This window comes from Lygodium microphyllum, chromosome 30 (genome assembly GCF_053477565.2).
Source record: "Lygodium microphyllum isolate KBCC chromosome 30, Lygodium_microphyllum_v1.1.10, whole genome shotgun sequence".
NCBI lineage: Eukaryota > Viridiplantae > Streptophyta > Polypodiopsida > Schizaeales > Lygodiaceae > Lygodium > Lygodium microphyllum.
The window spans coordinates 21,774,856-21,791,668 of record NC_141164.1 but is presented as its reverse complement, the minus strand read 5'-3'; the positions used below and the strand labels follow the sequence as shown (position 1 = coordinate 21,791,668).

Here is a 16,813-nt window from a genome sequence, read left to right as displayed (position 1 = left end):
CGTAGGTAACGTCTACTTATTACTACTAGTGAATCCCCCATGATGTCTCCATAGTTTTCTCTCTCAATCTCTTATAAAAATATACATTGATTTGATAGAATTGACTATCTCTAACTCTCTCTCTCTCTCTCTCTCTCTCTCTCTCTCTCTCTCTCTCTCTCTCTCTCTCTCTCTCTCTCTCTCTCTCTCTCTCTCTCTCTCTCTCTCTCTCTCTCTCTCACAGTAATACATCATCTCCTAACTACAATACTCAATAATGACTCTCAATAATCCTCTTTAGGTCGTGGACGCACCTCCCAAGAGATATGTCTATGTCAAAGAGGCACCATAGCCACTACAATGTCTCTTCATAGCTCATTTTTGTCTCTGTCACTTCAGTCTGCTCTTCAGTCTCTTCAGCAAGCTGCTTCTTCCATTTGTTTTAGCTCTTTTGAACTTAGATTTATCCTTTCCAAAAGTTAAAAAACTTTTTAAAAGTCACACATACATGCTACAAAACACTTACAAAAGATCTACAGAACAGAACAGAACAGGAACAAAGCAAGAACAAAGCAGAGACAGAGGCTCTACAGAAGGTTTACATAGGGTTACAGAAGGTCATTAGAGAATAGCAGAACCTCATAACTCATACTAAAACCATTCCAAACTATAAAAAACTATTCAATAAGATTTCAAAAGATTTCAACATTCTTCAATCATCAATCCATGCTTCATATAGAAGAAAATCAACACAAAACAGAAGCTATACAGAAGATATCAGAACCAATCAGAACCTCAACAGAATCCATCAGAACATCACAGAGCTTCATATTTCTACTAAGAATCATCATGAACTTCCAATACATAATCAATATCATCTAAAACACTCTCAAATACTTCCATTAACAACCATACATAACTCTAAATCCATAAAAAATCAACCATTCAGACCTCAGAAACAACAAAAATCAACCAAAAATTTAGTCTTTTTCCACTTTCAACACCTCAAGAAGCTATTAAACTCATTAGAGAGGTACTCTCTCCCTCCATATGACCTCAAGCACTTAACTTTCAAGTCTGTTTCTATTTCAATAGTCACCTTGAAAGATTTGAAGTGCTTAAATACATCACTCTTTTCCTTCATAAACTATACCCATAGCTTCCTTGAAAAATCATAAATAAATTTGACAAAGTATTTGCTGCCACCAAGAGATAAATTTAGTGTAGGACTCCAAACATATGTATGCACAATATCAAGTATATTTCTACTCACATCTCTATCATGCAATCCTTTGGAATGCATTAATTTCAACCTTTGCACATTTGCATGTCCAATATGTTTATGTTATATTTCAATGTTTGCGACCACTTCTTTTCCTTTAGTATACATAGCAACATTCATTGTAGGATTTCCAACATCTAAAGTGAACATGCGACCAACTCTACTTCCTTTTGCAACCAACCTACACTTATCATTAAAGTCTTTTACAAAACAACATTTTGCATTAAATCAAACCTGCAATCCTTGCTCTACCATTTGGCCAATAGATATTGAAGTGAACATGCGACCAACTCTACTCCCTTTGTAACCAACTACGCTTATCATTAAAGTCTTTTACAAAACAACATTTTACATTAAATTGAACCTGCAATCCTTGCTCTACCATTTGCCAAATAGATACTAAATTCTTTGTGATTGATGATACATCTAATACATTTGATAGACTCTTTGTTTGGCCATCATGCAAGGATAAGATAACCTTTCTAATGTGTAAAATTGGGTGGCATGAATCATTACCTATCTGCACATAACTTGGATTTTGTAAGTCCTGTATCTTTCCAAACCATTCAACATGTTTTGCTTGTTATCACCAGCGCGTCCCATACCATGGTCTCTCGAAGAGGATCTACCACATCCCCTTTTTTAAGCTTAACTAAAATACTTGGGCCTATTCACCATTTGATGCCAGGAGGCATATTCCATGGTGGATTCTGTGCCACGGTGGATTCCGTGAGGTTTTACGGTGGATTCTGTAAACTTTTATTATTGGGGCTCATACACAAAGTGGATTCTTTGTGCGAGAAGTCGATGGGGACGCCTATCCTTTTCGGGCGTTTTGTTAATTTAGTGTGTACATGGGTGATTCCATAGCGGGTGATTCCTCAAAATACATATTTAAATTAATAAACGTTTATGAGTTTAGAGTGCGCACTTGTGATAAATTAAGGTTAGGATTGATTTCTAACCTATTTATTTATGTAGTTGAAGACTGCTAGGTATTCACTTTTGTTGGTTTAATTGTATTATTTTACTAACGATTGTGAATGCTTCAGTTGATGTGTAGAGATAGCAGCGGTGGCAAGGGAAAGCATTGGAGGATAGCGTGTATTCAAATTTATCGTCAATATTTTGATAGGCGCATACCTTAGGCATGGCGCCTATATTTTGTCATGCTTATTTATCAAGACGCTTGATATTTATTTATTATTTTTGTATGCGCATGGATGCACGATTTAGATATTTGTATTTGGACATTGTATTTGGGTACGTCTGACTTGTTGGGCGCCCATTAGCTTTAATTCTCTGTTTGGCACAAAAGCAGAATTACAAGAAGAGGTATATATAGAGAAACCAGCAAGTTCTTAGGATTTAAAGCATCCCACATATGTGTGCAGGTTAAAGAAGATGCTCTATGGGCTAAAGCAAGCACCTAGAGCATGGTCTGACAAGATTCAAGATTATCTTGTTTATATTGGTTTTTATATTTTTGATGTTGATCACTTACTTTATGTGCGAAAAGAAGATGCAGATTTGGTCATCATAGTTATCTATGTGGATGACTTGATTATTACATGTGACAATGACAATGGGATTATTGAAGTTGACTTTTTGAAGAAGAAGTTTGAGATGAAGGATTTGGGTGATTTGAGATACTTTCTTGGTATTGAGGTGATCTAATGTGATGATGGAATATCCCAAAGACAGTATGGCTTGGATATGTCATACAAGTATGGCATGATGATATGTAAGCCTCTTTCAATACTATTGGAGCAAAATATGAATTTAACTACTGATCTTGGGGATGAGATAAAGGACCCTACTATTGAGCTATGATGTTGGCCTTGTCAGTTAGTTTATGCACATGCGTAGAAAGCCTCATTTGGATGTAGTTAGATGCATATTGAGGTATGTGAAGTTCACTTTACATTATGAAATTTTTTATGAGGTAGGTGAGGATGTACAGATGTTTAGATACATAGATGCAAATTGGATCGATAGCATATTAGATAGAATATCTAGTAGCAAACACATGTTTCTTGGTAGTGCAGCAATTACATGAAGCAACCTATAGTTGCTTTATCGAGTACAAAGGCTGAGTATAGAGGTACTGCTATGGCAACATGTGAGGTGGTATGGTTGCAAAAGTTTTTGGATGTGTAGGGAGATGGTCCAATTGTCATTCATTGTGATAACATAAGTAGCATACAACTAGCTAGGAACCCTATGTTCCATGCTAGGACAAAACACATTGAGGTGCACTACCACTTTATGAGAGAGAATGTACTTATAGGAGAGATTGACTTGTATATGTCAACACACATGATCAAATAGCTGACGCTTTCACAAAGGCATTGGGTGTAGAGAAGCTTTTAAAGTTTTGAAGCTTACTTGGAGTTGTAGAGATATAGTTGAGCTTGAGGGGGAGTGTTGAGATGGCAAGCTCAACAAGTGCAGACATTGATGATGGACTGCCTAGCTAGATAGGTTCGCATGTCTACACTTAGCACATTGGTAGCCATTATGATCCTCACATGGCCACTAACTTATCACTTATTAAATTTATTTTGTTGCATCTATCTATAGTTGGCATAGATATAGTGCTAGTCAATTAGCATAGTCAGTTATGCACTATTTGACTTAGTAGGCACTTTCCTTTATATTGTATCTTATCTATACATTGTGTACATTTTATTGTGTGTGGAAAAAGAAAAAAAAAACTAGCAATACAACATTTGGCCTCCCTCTCTCTTCTTGTGTTCTTAAGTGAGCTTCCTCTTATGTGTATAGTGTGTGTTTGGTGCAACAACTCAAGCAAGTCGCCCCACCATGCAATTCTTGACACTCTCAATTCTAGAGAAGGTACTATATCCCTTACCCATTGCCTTGTTCAAATTTCTCTATTATGGTATTAAAATGGTTAGGAAAGTCTGGATCAAACATTCCATTCTTTTCTTTCTCAAGGGAGCGATTCTATAGCCTGCAAATAGGAGTTCTTAAAATTGCCCTATGGTTCTTTAATTAAAGTACGCAACAACCTACCTTCATCAAGGGTAGAATGCCTAACATATGTGTTGAGAATGGTTAGAAAAAGACCCTTGTCAAGTAGAATATCTTCCACCTAGTTTGTTGTAGTAATCAAAAGGATCACTTCGATTTACGTTGTGTAACAATATTTCAAGGATGCCAAGCACAAGGGTTGTAATCACTTCCCTCATGTAGCATTTCCAACAAGTGAGCCAATTCAAGGTGGTACCACCGCCATCATCTAGTTTTTACACACACAATTAGAGCATGTGCAACTTCAAGTAAGTAATGTCAAATCCAATGCAAATGCAATAGGCATTACCACAAGGGGCTACTCAATTGCCATCACCACTACCATACGTTTCACATTCAGTATCATCCATGTCGTATATACTAGTATAGCAAATGCCTTTGGTGTAGCCCAAACTAGGGGCCATAAGTTCTCAATCCATGGCTGCAAGTGTAGCAATAATCACCTCCAAGTGCATCAATTGGAGCTCAAAGTTCTATATAGATACCAATCCGCATGCAATCTATGCTAGGTTCTTGGCTACCTTTGCAAAACTTACCTCTCAATCTAAGCTCATTTCAACATTTTACTTATCATAGTAAAATCAACTCACTTTCAATAGGAGTTGTGCAAATAAGGGTTATAAAAATGGCTTTGCAAAGGCAAGGACCTGATGGAACTGCACAAAGATGGGACTATTAGTGGAAACCAAGCTCGTGATCTTTTCCTCACTTGGTACCTTCCACAAGAGGTTTTGAAGCAAGTATGGGATCTAACTGACTAAGACCATGAAATATGCTATATTTCTAGGATTATGCACTGCTCTTTATTTGCTGGGACATTTTAGGAAATAATGGCTAATGTCCTTGTTCATTCAAGCTTGAAGTACTTTCTCAACCTTATATTTAAAATACTCTTTGTCTATTTTTGTCAAGAATCACATGATGGTGGGGGGACTTGCTTGAAAGGTTGTTGCACCAAACACACACCATATATACAAGAGGAAGCTCACTCAAGAACAAAGAAGAGAGATGGGGACCAAAACATTTTCTTGTTGGTTTCTTCTTCTTCTTCCACACAAAATAAAATGTACTCAAATTATAGATAAGATACAACATAAAGAAAAGTGATCTACTCAATCAAATAGTGTATAACAAACTATACTAATTGGCTGGCGCTATAACTATGCCAAGTATAGGTAGGTGAAACAAACTAAACATAATAAGTGATAAGTCAATGGTCATGTGAGGGATCATAATGACCACCCACGTGTTGTGTAGACATGTGGACCTAGCTAGCCAAGTGGTCCATCATTAATGTCTGTGTGTGTTGAGCTTTTCATCTCAAGACTCCCCTTCAAGCTCAACTATATCTCTACAACTCCAAGTAAGCTTTGAAACTTTTGAAGCTTTATACACCCAATGCCTTTGTGAAAATGTTAGTTATCTGATCATGTGTGCTAACATATACCAAGTCAATCTCTCCTGTAAGTACCTTCTCACTCACAAACTGGTAGGGCATCTCAATGTGTTTTGTACTAGCATGGAATATAGGGTTCCTAGCTAGCTGTATGTTGCTCATGTTGTCACTGTGAATGACAACTGGACCATCTCCCTGCACATCCAAATCACGCAATGACTTTTGCATCCATATAACCTCACATGCTGCCATAGTAGCACCTCTATACTCAGCCTCTGTACTCGATAGAGCAATTATAGGTTGCTTTTTGCTACTCCATATAACTACTATACTACCAAGGGAAAATATGAATTGGTTGTGGTAGATCTTTTGTCTGACATGCTACTAGCCCAATCTACATCCATGTATCTAAACACATGTATATCCTTACCTTTCTCATAAAAAATTCCATAATGTAAAGTGGACTTCACATACCTCAATATGCATCCAACTGCATCCAAATGAGGCTTTCTAGACATCTACATAAATAGAATAACAAGCCCAATAGCATAGCTCAAGTCTAGCCTTTGATAGTCATGTAAATCAAACTCCCTACTATCCTCCTGAACATAGTAGGGTCTTCTATCTCATCCCCAACATTAGTACTCAACTTCACATTTTGCTCCAAAGGTATTGAAAGAGGCTTCCATGCTGTCATACACTACTTGGATAACATATCCAAGCCATACTGCCTTTGGAATAGCCATATACCATCGGCACATCTAATCACCTCAATACTAAGAAAGTACCTTAGCTCACCCAAATCCTTCATCTCAAACTTCTTCAAAAAGTCAATTTCAACAATCCCACTATTCATTACCACATGTAATAATCAAATCATCCACATAGATGACTATGATAACCAAGCTTGCATCTCCCTATCTCACTCTAATGTACCCATTACTTAGTTTATTTTAATGTGCCTATACATTCCAAAGAAAATTGATTTATGTTTCACATTTTTAAAAAAGTAATTCTAATTATGAAACCGACTCTCATTATGAAGATAATTGTTATTATTAATGAGGTATTATATGCTAGTTCATGGAATGAAGACTTGGGAGACCCTCCCAAGACTAGCTTATTAAGACTATGTTTGTAGTATAGAACAACAAAAAGAGCTAGCCTAGTGGATAGTCACTTGGTAGTTAAGTGCACTTGGGTAATGACACTGCCAAGATGGATGACCTCCCGGGAATATTTTCCTACAAGCTAGTGGGTGCTTCTCACATGCAACTAATGGTGCCAAAAACGAAGCCTTCATAGCCCATTGCCAAGTATGCCAAGGCCAAGATGCCAAGGTCTATCTATGCCTTGGTCGCTGCCTTGGTCATGAGACTTGGAGTGATGCCACCTAACGATGAGACATGTGGTGTTCGCCCATATATTTGTTAAATTGGTAACCTTGTGCTACAAAAATGGAGCCCCTCTCTGACGTCATCCAATGACATCATCAAAAGCGCTAAAAGAAAGAGCTCCCTCTTTATCATTGATGACACCATCAAAAATGCTAAAAAGCAAACGTCCTCTTTTACCCCCCCTCCCCCCAGTTATTATATAAACAGGGGTAGAGCGTCACATCAGGAATACACAAAAACATAACAACGACCCGTGCAGAAGTCTCTATATTGGTTAACAGATGAAGCTCTACTACAATTAGTCGAACCTCTCTCTCTCTCTCCATACCTATGCAGAAGCGCTACTCAAATCCATCAGCTTCTTTCATGGCTCCCAAGAGACGTTGAGATGTTGAGCAAGGTCACACTTAGAGAGCTCCCCAATGTGAAGAAGTGGCCGATGCTGAGGGAACTCAACAGATATTGAAGCGTAAGCGGAGGTTAACCCCGAACCCATTCAAACCAAAGAACCAGCCATCCCACAACAAATCAAGGATGCGGCCATAAATCGTAATCACGATGGATGGCTGAACGGAGATAATCAGGTTTAGTACATAAAAGGAGGATCACTTTTTAAGCTATTAATTCTACAATTTCCTAATGAGGGATAAGCTGGTCCGTTACATAGATCACGATCAGTTAAAATGTACTTAATTTACAAAAACATGTTAGTATTATCAATTGCTTTTTAGGAAGGAACACATAAATTGATGGAGGGGATAGATTCCATGCATCGCATTAACAATTGTGTTAAAATGTCTTATGGTTATGACTATTTTTGGATTTGTGAATGATGAATTATGGTTCTTATGATTCCATGCTTACACAGACGGACAAGTTGAGGATTATGGTGGTTCAGGACATTGGGGTCCCCAACCTAATGCTCCCTTACACTCTGCAGAGTGTGGAAAAACTCACCTACGGATGGGGGTCCTATGCTCCTGAGGGAGATAGGTGTCTTTAATATTTGATCACTCGAGCACTTAAGAGGCCAAAAGACCAAGTGATAAGTACCCCTATTATGTAGGATGGCTCTAGAGACTCAGGAAAGCTTAGAGGAGCTTTGAGCCAGTAAATTTCTCGTTGACCATGGATGGAGTGCAATCACATACAGTCCAATCCTGAGGGATTGGAAGGTCCTATCCTAGGCTGGACGGTATCTTTCTGCGAAAGACAATTTTGTACCACTCTACGAAGTGATGGTGAAATAAAATATCTGATTTTTGAATTATTTGTTATGTGCTAAAGATTGAGTTTAACGAACCCAGTTTAATGGAGTAATAAAAGGAAGCTGATTTTATATGTCTAAACAGTGTGGTAGTATGCTTTGCTAATTAGAAAACTAAGTAAACCCCATCGAGGAAAGTGGGAGGCTTCGATCTTGACAATTGGATACCTATGGCTGGGTGGACCCGATAAGTCACGTAACTTTTCGACACTAGATAGAGCTAATTAAATCGTGACCCTCCCAATATTGGTAGGAATTGTTACCAGGTTTAACATTATTTTAGGGGACAGAGCTGAGATTTTACCTTATGGGTAGGGGGATCGAGTTACACTCTCCCCCATCTCTCACTCTCTTTGAACCAAGTGCGGCGTTAAACTCACTCCTGCCTTTAATTGATTACAAAGTGGTCTTTCTTAGGTGGGCATTAGATTGCTATTAGGGGTGGCTTATCCAGGCTTCCCCTATGAGGTAGAACTGAGATTACCATGTTCAACTAAATCTAAGGATTCCCATGGGGAGACAGGATGGTGATGTGTATGGATATGAATTTTAGTCGAATACTAAGAGGACTACTTCGAGTCTGTTGGAGGAGACACCTCACATGTGGTATCAGAGCATAGGCTTCAAAAGAGCTTTTAGTGTAAGGTTAAGCAGTCAACATGTAAAATGAATATTAAAAAATAACCACATTTGTTTGAAGAAAACAGTTGTTAATTATCTTGCACTAACACTAGCATACACATTGTGCTCATCAGGAACTTAGCGATGAGCAAGCTATACATTTGTGGAATATTTTTCCCATCATGTATCAAGTATCCTTAGGATCGAATAATTTCTCATACCGCGAAGCTATATTTGAGATAATGGAGATGATCTTTATTCCTCCAATTATATTGCAACCTCATCCTAACTCATGGTACATGAGAGATTTCTAGCCAAGGAATAGGTCACATATGGGGATATATTGTGGGTGTAGCATCCTTCTTCATTACGAACTATGGAGGACTCGATGGGCTGAACGATTAAGGATAGTTAAGATATACCTTTTGTTCAGTGCCTTTGCTGAATGATTACGAGACATTGGGAATGAGCCTATACCTAAGACCTTATGGGTATATCGGAAAGTGCTACAAATAGTACCACACGAGAGAGTTGTTGTAGTACCAAGAAGGCCTTATTTTGGTACAAGATGTTTTGGTTATCCCCAAAAACCACCATATTATGTTGTTTTCCATGTACATGAGGATCCCCCAAGATATGAGAGCATAGACCCTAATACTTTTCATGAGGAAAGGATCCATGAGATGGTGTATTGGTAGATCATAAATATGATCAATATATCTTTGTAAATACTTTTCATAAATATGAAGTCTCGTTATTATTTTTTAAAGAGCATGAGTTATGAGCTTATGATGATAATTGAGTTGCTCTGGCAGATAAATGGTAAAGTACACTTTATGCGATTGATTTTTGAGATACTGTATTCCATTTCCTGTCAATCCTCAAACAATTAGTTTCGAGAATCCATTATGACAATTCTTGAGAATATGATAGATCCTCATTACACCTGAATCCAACGAGGTTGGTTTAAAAGAATGCCATGGAGAATAGCTCAAAACTTCTTCATGATCAACCCTGATCATATAGGGAACCTCAAGATCAAATCTCAAGAGAATTCAGTGGTGGCTTGAAGAACTTAAATTAGTTCGATGCTTCTTATTTGAAGGGCAGAGGGTTAATGATACTGTGACAATTAATTGGGAGATAAGGACCCTACATCGTTGTGTGTGTGAAGAACAAGTCATCCAAGTTATACCTCCTGACCATATAATAGTCCACAAGAGACATGCCCGAAATGGTTATTTTGTCAAGAAACCCCCTCGCTTTGTAAATGTATCATTACATGAAGTCCATGACTGATCTCCATTGTATTTCTCTTTTGATAAATAAATATTACCTTAATTTCTATAGTTGATTAAGAGAGAGTATGTACTTTAACTCTTGGAAAATCAAATCTAGCATTCAACTTGTGTGATAATTAGAAATGCCAATTAGTACAAATTGATGAAACATACAAGGAACTCCAAGAGAAGAAATTTCTTCTCAAGCAAACACCACCACCTAGGTTTAGTGGTGAAGGACCCAAGGTGGAGCAAGATGCAAAAGCGTGGATTGAGGCTTTAGACAACTATTTCCTAGCCACTGAAACTACTGCTAAAAATCAGTCTGTGACTGCTTGTCTTTGTCTTACTAGCGAAGCTATGCTTTGGTGGAAACATTTTTGTCGAGATAAAGGGGTAACAAAAGCTTCCCAAACTTGAAAGGAGATCAAAGAAGTTGTGAAAGGACATTATCTTTCCCCATCTTTTGAATCAATCAAGATGAATAAATTCTACAACTTACAATAATCAAGCCTAACCTTGGAAGGATACTATTCTAAGTTTGTGAGTCCATGCAAATATGCACCCCCAATGACAACATCTCAATAGATTGCAAGGTTCTACGAAGGACTAAATCCACCATTAGACACTCGCCTTGAATCAATGAGACCAAAGACTCTTGAAGATGCTCTTATGCAAGCAAAACCTATGGCCAAGGAAATCGCTCGAAATGGCCAAAGGAACCGCCCAACAAACAACTATAGAAGGGGCTAACCAAACCATGGTGTCAACATGGCCAATGCTAGAGGGAATGATAGAGCTAATGCAATCACCCAAGGACCAAATGGAATAGGAATTAGACACTACTATCAATGCAGAAGAATTGGACGCCTAAGGGAAAATTGTCCTAACTGTCCTCAAAATCTTAGCCCAAACCAGGTTGGTGGAAGAGGCTGAGGGAACAGCAACAACAACCGAGGTCATGGACATGGAAGAACAGCTGGTGCCCAGGTAAATACCATGATTGGACAACCGAGGAATGCACATTAGGTGAAGAAATTGAAAGAGGATCCATTCATGCTGTCGTGGAAAGGAAAGGAGCAGACCACCAATGTTTAGTAATTCAATCTCCAACTACATACAAGGGTACATCATTTATTGCAAGGACTACTTACAAGGGTAGCACGCATTCCTTTCTTGCACCCAAGGCAATTAAAAGATTGCATCTAGAATCCAATGGGACAAGGAAAATGATAGTAGAATTGGCTAATGGGAAGGAAATCACCTCAACCCAAATTGTAGAGAAACTTCAATTTGAGTTAAACAGCCATATAACTGAAGCAGAATTTTGAATCCTACCACTAGGATGCTAGAATTGCTTCTAGGAATGGATTGGATCAAGAAGAATAAAGCCCAGATTTTATGTATTGAAGAAAAAATAATATTTCAAGACTTGGAAAGAGAAACCGTAAAGGCATATGGGAAAGCTGGAAGAACTAGGGTCCAACTAGCCAAGGCAAGTCGACTCAGGAAGGGATTGAAGAAAGTTCAACCAATCTACATGATCCAGTTGAATAAGGCCAAAAAGACTAATGAAGGCACTCTACCTTCCTAGATCAACGACTTTGAGGATGTCTTTCTAGAAGAACTGACTCAATTACCTCCAAATCATGAGGTTGATCATGAAATAAAATTGATTCTTGGAGCATGTCAAAATGACCGTACAAAATGTCTATTCCTAAAGCTATTGAGCTTAAGGAACAACTGAGGCAATTGATAGAGCAAGGATTTATCCACCCAAGTAACTCACCTTGGGGAGTGGCTATCCTCTTCCAAAAAAAGGACGGAACACTTAGACTTTGCATTGACTTTAGAGGACTAAATCAGGTTACGGTAAAAAACAAGTACCCCGTACCCAGGATAGATGAACTTTTAGATTGCCTACACGAAGCCAAGGTTTTTTCCAAGATCGATCTTAGGTCGGATACTATCAAATTTGAATCAAGGAAAAAGATATCCCAAAGACTACCTTCAGAACTCGGTATGGTGACTATGAATTTTTAGTCATGCCATTCGGATTGACTAATGCCCCAGCTACATTCAATCGTCTAATGCAAGGCATCTTTCAACCATATCTAGATGATTTTGTGCTAGTATTCTTTGATGATATACTAGTATTCTCCAAATCAATAGAGGAACATGAAGGTCACTTAAAGATCTCCCTAGTAACACTCCATGAAAATCAACTCTATGCCAAGATGAGTAAATGTCTGTTTCTCACTAATAGGATTGAATATTTTGGATACATTGTTTCCGCTAATGGAATTTTGTAGACCCTACCAAAGCGAAAGATATGCTAGAATGGCCAATACCTAAGACAGTAAAAGAAATCCGAGGATTTTTGGGACTGACAGGATGGTACCGAATCTTCATCAAGAATTATTCCCTCATTGTTGCACCCTTGACAAATCTTTTGAAGAAAAATACAATAATCACTTGGACCAATGAGCATCAAGAAAGCTTTGATAAGCTTAAAGAATTTGTAACCACTGCACATGTATTAAAACTCCCTGACTTCAGTCAACCATTTGAGGTGATCACTGATGCAAGTGGACTTGCGATCAGTGGGGTGCTAGTACAAGAAGGAAGACCAATGGCCTATACTTCCAGAAAATTGAAACCCTACGAGTCCAACTATGCCACTCATGACCTTAAGTTACTCACAGTAATCCATGCCTTGAAACTATGGAGACACTATCTATTGGGAAGGGAATTCACTTTAGTGATAGATCATAAAAGTCTTAAGTGGATCCTCACCCAAGCTAACCTAAAAATGAGACAAAGAAGATGGATATAGATACTACAATAATTTGATTTTAAAATCAAATATCATCCAGGGAAGGACAATGTTGTTGCAAATGCCTTAAGCTGAAAACGCTTTCTTAATAGCATTGTAGAAGTTTGAAGCTTAAGAACCATATCCATACCTAATAATCCTATACTTGAGCTTGTACGCTAAGCTATTTCTCAAGGTAAGGAATATGAAGGACTCATGGCTAAGGTACTTCAAGGAGAAAGCTCTGACAAAGAAAGGTCTAAGATTAAGGATTATCGTGCTAGAAATGGTTGTCTATATCACCATAATCGCCATTGTGCCCCAAAAGGACCAGAAGTGAAGACCAAGATCTTACGGGAAGCACATGAGAGCCCCATTATAGGACATCCAGAGTATGCCAAGACACTCAACACAGTTTGTAAGAGCTATCACTGACTAGGATTAAAAAGGGATGTGTCATGTAGAAAATTTCACCCCCCTATTTTGCCTTTATAAATACCTTAATGAATCAGGGCATACTTGTTTAAAGAAACCCTGATTAGGGTTAGCTAGGGATTAGCTAGGGTTTACCTATAAAATGGCAGTCAGTCAAATATAACATTATCATTGGATCATTGGAAGACATCTTGTTCTAGGAAACTTTCTTTCTTGTATTCCATTTTTTAGCTATGGCAGTTTGCCATGCTAATGAAGTTTAGTCTCTTTCCATTTTCAATTTATCTTGTTAATTTCCTATTTCTTTATCCATGGTTGGACATGGAGCTAGGTCAGTTTAGGTTAGTTAGGATAGCTTCATTACAATGGTATCAGAGCCTTGCTTTGATCCAAGGCAGGCTTTAATTCCATCATTTTCATGATTATGATCTGGCTGGAGAGGTCATTTTCATGGAATATCATCTAATTACAAGCATCATTTCTGTGTAACTGGAGTTAAAGACACAGTTGCATGGTTTGGTTTCTTCTTAACAATTACTAGATAGGTTGTACTACTTCAAACCATGTTAAAGATGGTGGATCATGGCAATATCCAGTGGGAAATGGCAGGATCCAACCAATTTTAGCAGGTCGTGGCTTAATTTTGGCCCAAAAAATGAAGAGAGATGGACAAAATGTAGGTAACTTGGGTTGAGGTTGAGTTTGGTGGGGGTTACTTTTGAGAGGGAAGGGTTTGTTTTTTCAGACACGGTCTTTCTCTCTCCCATCTCAAGCTCACTTCATACTCCATAGCCAATCTCTTGCTAAAATTTTCCAATCATGACTCTTCCAACCACAATGGACTCCATAACTTGGTTCTTGACCTCTTGAGCAACCTATGGAGTAGTGATTTGGCTTATTTAGCATATTCCTTTCTTCCTCATTTCGTGGATAGCAGTAGTGTAAATTGTGCTTGATTCAGGGATTCCACCATATCTTCAGAAAATGAGCTCTATTGCTCAAGTACTCCATGCTTGAGACTTCTAATCTCTCTGGTAACTAGTTTCCTTCAAGCTAGAGTAAGATTTCTTCCATTCTTTTGCTAATACTCTAGATCTCTATGGGCACTGTTGTTGTAAGCGCTTGTTGCAGTTCTTCTTCATCCACCTACCTTCCTTCAAAACCAGATATAGGAACAAATGGTATTTTGTCATGGTCGTATCCCACTTTCTTCAAATAGGTGGACACCTCTTTAGAAATTTCATCATAGTGAGCCTTGGAATACTTGGGGGTGGTCGCATCCATCTTATTGCAATAGCAAATCATTTGTCTCACACTAAGTGTGAATGTGAGCAAAGCATCCTCATGTGTTTGTCCATCCTTTGAAATACTAGACTCAAAATCACCAGTGGTGGAGTCAATGATGAGTACAGCAGCGCAATCAGCCTGCAAAGTCCCAATAATCATGTTCTTGATGAAATCACGATGGCCAGGGGCATCAATGACAGTGCAGTAGTAATTGGTGGTCTCAAACTTCCAGAGAACAAGTACATGTCACTATTGCTATAAGCACTTGTTGCAATTCTTCATCCACCTGTCTTCTTTCAAACTTGTGATTGTTCCAATTGTGACAACTTGTAATATCAAAGTGCAGCCTCAAGAAATTTACGTTCCGTTTCATATCCAAAATACGAGCATATAGCAAACCTTGTATTGAAGAATCAGGCCCTCATCTTTGATGTTGTTTACTAGGAATGAAGCTTTCTTAATGAAAGTTTCTGTATTGACTACATCCTCATCCTCAAGGTACAACAAGACAATCTTCACACATTTGGAGAGCTTCTCAGCAAGACCTTCACGAATTACAGATACATGTTCTTCAAAAGAAATGACACGAGGTTGAATCTGTGTCAAAGCATACTGAGCCACACATTTGTGAGCCTCAGGCTCCATCTTCACGAGATCTTGGGTGAAATTTTGGAGGTCCTACCAGGATCCCACTAAAGGGACCTCATTCAATACCATGTGATCAATGAAGGCCTTGGCATGGGCAACATTGCTAGATTCATGCAGAGAGAAGGTACTATGAACAAGCAGACCATACTTCATCAAATTTCAATATAATAAGCTGACTGTTGAGAGCTACAAGAATGACAATGCAGAGATGATTGGAGTTTCCAAAATGCTAGATTCATGCATGAATCTCAAAACCCTAAGGGCAATAAGGATTGAAGTTCCTTGAAACATGATTGGAATATTTTCAAGGAGTTGTCCTATGTGTTTATAGGAAGCAAACGCATCGGAAGATGTGTTGATATTGTGGCCCTTTCAAAGGTTGTATTCTCTATAGTATTTGAGGTTGCGAAGGATTCCCAATCCATTTTTGGAGATCAAGCAAGATATGCATCAAAAATTGTTCTTTCGGCTGCTTCAAATGAAACGATGAACTTTGCTTCTCTAGTTAAGAGGCATGTCTTATTGTCTGTTGCAGCAATTGGTGGCCTTCATGCAACAGAGCAAAGTGTGTGCAAATCGCTTTAGTGATACACATTTGGGAGAAGAAGACTTGCAAAGAATAGGTTGATAAATTGAAAGATACATAAAAAGCTTGGTATACTTGAGAATGGTCTATGTATCACCTCGTGGCAAGCTGATTGAAACTTGGAGCTGTCAAAAGAATCAAAGAACAACATTCAAAACAAAGCATTCTAGCACATTGGTCCTTGGTATAGAGGTTGTTGAAGACCATCTTCATGAGTAAAATACTCTACGCACTCTTGATGACCTCTTTCATAAGTTAGACATCAAGGATTTGAATACCCTTAAGCACCTAAGAAGAAGTAGATATTCAGTCCAGTTTATAGCAGCCATTTGGAGAAGTACTTGAGGCAACAAAAGTGTGGATTTATGCAGCAAATTTCATGGACAAATGTGTTTTGCTACAGGGTACTTTTGCTTGGAAACAGGACATGCAAGATAGCACAAGATTGCAAGGCAAAATGTCACTATGCTATTGAAAGTGGCATGAGTTGGTGATAGTGCTTCTATGAATACTTTTTGGCTTCTTTACAATGAGGGGCTATAGTAGAGAAAAAAAAAGCAGTAGTAAGAGAGTTGTAGAGTAGAAGAAAAAAGAAAAGCAGCAACAACAACAACAACAAGACAGCAGCAACAAAGAAATGACACTGACCTCAATGTTTCTTTTAATCAAATTCCAGGTCTGGAAGTTCACTAAGGTAGAGGTTTCCAAGTTCAAATGCTTCTACATAATGGAAGGCCTCCTCTATAGTAGTAAGTATGAAGAA

General features: G+C 38.3%; 1 pseudogene; it reads right to left on the bottom strand.

The window, feature by feature from the left end:
- Positions 1-14,675: 14,675 nt before the first annotated feature.
- LOC148009618 (elongation factor 1-alpha pseudogene) lies at positions 14,676-15,461 on the bottom strand (annotated as a pseudogene).
- Positions 15,462-16,813: the final 1,352 nt, after the last annotated feature.